This window comes from Ailuropoda melanoleuca, chromosome 4 (assembly GCF_002007445.2).
Source record: "Ailuropoda melanoleuca isolate Jingjing chromosome 4, ASM200744v2, whole genome shotgun sequence".
Lineage (NCBI taxonomy): Eukaryota > Metazoa > Chordata > Mammalia > Carnivora > Ursidae > Ailuropoda > Ailuropoda melanoleuca.
The window spans coordinates 71,323,742-71,328,134 of NC_048221.1; the positions used below are offsets into that span (position 1 = coordinate 71,323,742).

General features: G+C 48.7%; 1 long non-coding RNA gene across 1 annotated transcript; it reads left to right on the forward strand.

Annotated features, from left to right (window-relative positions):
• The first annotated feature begins 889 nt into the window (after positions 1-889).
• On the forward strand, positions 890-2,606 carry LOC117801810. The gene is made up of 3 exons (XR_004624523.1): positions 890-993; positions 1,345-1,541; positions 2,346-2,606. It is a non-coding gene; the product is annotated as an uncharacterized LOC117801810 (long non-coding RNA).
• Positions 2,607-4,393: the final 1,787 nt, after the last annotated feature.

Sequence of the window (4,393 nt, forward strand, 5' to 3'; positions counted from 1 at the left end):
CCAGTTTTCCCAAACTCTAGCGTCATTGGCTTAACATGAAAACAGATGCCACCTCAGATTTGCAGCCAGGGTCCTGATTTATTTTGTTAATGATTATATTTATCAGTAGCTGTATTAACGTGTTCTCTGAGTGTCCAGATTACGAAGTTTATAAAGAATTGTTTCCTTAATTGAAACATGTCAGGAGACTGCGGGTGCGAGTCAGTTAATTATCTTTCCCTTCCAAATGGAAATTGACCTTAATTGTGAAATTTTGATCTACATATTTTATGCATTACATGAAACCTCCATTTTTGACATGAAGAGCTAGGAAGGCAGGTTTGCGGTTACATAATTGTTTTTAATGTAAGTGAATCAGTTAATTAATACTTGCAAAAAAAAACCCAAGGTTTTTCAGGAAACTTACAATTACAATCAATTTAAGCGTACAGCTACATTAATATGGTGACAAGTCCAATAATAAAACTTAAGTGATTGCAGGCAAGTGCTGAACAGATGTGTGAATAGGCACGCAGACTGCGGGTTGAGTATCAGACCATACTGGAAAGCAGAGTAGTCGAGACTTCCGCTCCCGCGCCCCGGCCTCTAGCCCCCTGTCTTAGTCCCCAACCTCAGCCCCCCTGCCCTTAGCCTCCAGCTCCAGCCCAGCCCCCAGCCCCTAGCCTCCAGCTCAGACTTCAGCCCCAGCCTCTTCTGCATGATCGTAGAGCTGGACCCTGAAATAGGCCACAGACAGATCGGCTTGCTCTATATTGATCAATATACAACACACACATTTGGCAGTGATCTCCTTATTGTATTTATTTCCAAGTTATCAATGAGAGTTACTTCTCAGCACAGAGAAAGTGAGCATCTCTCAAAGTGGTTAGAGTCCAAAATGGTCGGAGGGATCCAAGGAACCCACGGGAGCGGAGAAGACCATTGGCCCATCCCTGTCCTTCTTGGCCCTGCTGCCACCTTCCCGAGATACTCTGTGAATGTATCGCCTATCAGGTACCAGACAGGAGGAAGATGCCTGTTCAGGGAGCTGGGGGTGACTTTGACTCTGCTATTTTCTCATCAGCTGCATGACCTTGGGGTATCACTCACCCTTTCTGGGACTTAGTTTTTCTATCTGTCCAATGGGGAATTGTGACAATTTTAAAACATGTTGGGCAAATTCTTTGACATTCCTGCCATTGAGAAGTGAGGGGGTATGTCCCTTACCCTTGAATCTGGGCCAATCTTAGTGACTCACTTGTAATCAGTAGAGTGCAGCAGAAAGTGACCCTGCATGACCTTGGAGACTAGATCAGAAAAGGTCATACAACGTTTGCCTAGTTCTTCTGGGACACTCGCCCTCAGAGCCCTGGGCCACCGAGTAAGAAGTTCAACTACCCTGAGGCTGCAATGGCATGAGGAAGCCCAAGCCACACGGAGAGGGCACGTGGAGGTGCTCTGGCTGGCAGCCCCTGGTGACTCTCAGCGGCCAGCCAGCACCAACCGCCAGATGATTCTACCCTCCGGCCCGAGGCCCCAGACGTCACGTGGCCAAGTCAGAAGTATGTTACCTTCGTTTCCTAATTTGCAGACTTGTGGGGATGAGCAAATGAAATAATATACCAAAAAAGCCCATTGAAAGGCTGTATAAAGGGAGCTATTATTTTTGTGGTTATTTTTATTACAGTGTTCAGTCCTGTACTAAGTGATACAGAGAGAAAATAAGATCTCTTCTCTCAAAGAGTCTATTCTAATGGGCAGAGAGAAGAACAAGAAACAGAAAAGAACAACAAATAATATAGAATAGGGCTAAATAGTAAGTGTAGAGTACAGATCAGGTGGTATGGGTGTTCACAGGAGGCAGGACAATAGTGGGGGTACGGGGCAGAAGGGCCAAGAAAATCTTCTTGGAGGATGGGGGACTCAACTTGAAGGATGGGGAAGGTTTGGGTTGCTGGGGTGGGGGGAGGATACGTTAATCATGGGGGAACCAACTGAGCAAAGGCATTGACAAGGTAGCCTTGTCAAGGTGAGGGAAGGACTGGAGGCAGAGGGAACCTACCTCATAGGACTGGATGGAGTCAGACAGGTCTACTTAATGAGGGACTGAATGCCAGCCAGCACTCAGAGTTTTGCGTTTGCTGAATCCCTATATGTAGGAAGATTTCATGGTCCCTCTTGGTCACCTTTTCTGATATCATCATTGACCTTCTTGGTTCACAATGACCCTCGTTCTGTAAGAACTTCTTATTCTATCCCTTCCTGGAATCCTTTGTGTCTGCTGCTGCCCCTGACCCATTGGCCAAAGCTAATTGGTCCAGGATGTATGCCTGACCAAGCTGGGGTCTCTGATTCCTTTTTTCTAGGGGTTTTGAAGCTTTGACCGGCCGAAGATGAGAGTTGGCACCAAGTGCCTTGGACAGAAGGGCCACCAATCCTGCAGCTCAGGCCCCCAGCTGCCCTGCTTCCTTCCTGCCTGGGGTGCAGCTTGCCATTGGATTCTGAGAGCCTTCTAGAAGCCTTCCAGTAAATGCTAAGCCCTCTCCTTACGCCCGTATTTATTCATTTACCTCTTTATTTAGCCAGCACTGTTGGTGTCTGGCACCTGTGACCACAAGAAACTTAACCCATATGAGCCACTGTTGAAGCACGGATAGTGGTGAAGAGGCCAAGGCCACCCCTGCATCTTGCCTTGCCCCCTCACCAGCTGTGTGACTCTGGGCAGATCACCTTCTCTGAATCTTGGTTTCCTTATCAAAATGATGCAAATAAGGGGCGCCTGGTTGGTTCAGTCGTTAAGCGTCTGCCTTCATCTCAGGGCGTGATCCCGGCGTTCTGGGATCAAGCCCCGCATGGGAGCCTGCTTCTTCCTCTCCCACTCCCCCTGCTTGTGTCCCCTCTCTCCCTGGCTGTCTCTCTCTGTCAAATAAATAAATAAAATTAAAAAAAATGATGCAAATAAGACCAAATGCATAGGTTATTATGAGGTTTTTAGGAGATAGTCTATGTCTGGCATACATTCTGTTCTGGAGAAAAACAAAACCTATTAGCTGCTGTTATTATTATAATTCAAGTTTAAAGAGTTGGAAGCAGGCTGCCTGGAACTAGGCGTTCCCATCTACCGTGCTCAGTGTAGCACATAGAAAACAAATGCAGATGACAAAGAGGGTTATGCTGATCTTTAAGTGGCCTTTTGACATCCAATGGAAGGCACTTGACCCCTGGCAGCCAATTAATTTCTGGAACAGTGTCCCAGCCTTGGTGTTTGTTCACGATTATTCAGCTCTTTATGTCACAGGGTGAGTGAGAGGGGCTGGCTCGCCATGTTGACTGGAGCCAAGCCTGAGACATGACGCGTTCAACCTTTGAGCCTAGAAGCCAGAGAATGGTGTTTCCAGGCCACAGCTTTACTTTAGCCAGTCAGTGTGTGTGGTGGGTCCTCCCGTGGCCTGGGAGAGAGTGCCAATGGCTCCAGGCAACCCTTCACCACAGCTGGAACCGGTTCAAGGTGTTGGACCCCAGCTGAGAGCGAACCTGAGGTTGTTAGTTGATTTGGGCATCAGGGACTGGGGTATCTGGGAAGTGAGACTCAGAAAGAGGGTGTAATAAAATAAAACTCCAGATAGTTTCACCTCTCGAGGTGGGAGGACCAGGCGGGGGCAGGAGGCCCTGGTCCGTCAGCCTGAGTAATCCCTGGGTTCCCACCCTCATCCCCACCGTTCCTGCCTCGATGGCCCCAGGAGCAGGGGCTGTTCTTTGAACGCTCCAGCCCAATGGGGCACAAACCCTTTCTCATAACTGCCCTCAGCTCAGTGGTGACAGTTGGAATTTCTTAAAAGGATTCTGCAAAGCTTCAGGGAGGACGAAGGGGAAATACACCCAGAAAATAAAAGAAACCTGGCTGGCTTCAAGAGGACAGGGACCTTCAGCCCTGTGTCATTCCCAGGAGGATCCCAAGGAGACATTTATTCCTTTATCCTCATCCCAAGGGTCAGGACACCTCTGCAGGCCCCTTGCTGGCTTTCTTTAGCACCAGATCCCCATCCCCACCCAGAAGGGCCCTCCTGTATGTTTTAGCTCCCCCTGGTTCTGGCCAGAACTCTCCCTTTATGGGCAAGACCCGAGGCTCCTGCAGGGTCCCGTCCTGCACAAACAGGAAGCAGCTCTGGCCCGGGGCTGACGCACTGAGGCAGGAGCGTCTATACGACCCTTACCCATCAACATGTCTGCAGAGGAGTGTTTTCTCGCTAAGGTCTTTAGGTACATGCTTTTTTCACAGGTGAGAAAACTAAAATTCAAACGAGGTTAAATGACATGCCCAGGGTCACTGATTGATGCTACCGTCAGGATTCAGTTCACGTGGCCTGATGCCAGGCCACTGTCTATACACCCAGCCCGCTGCCTTATTGTTCCA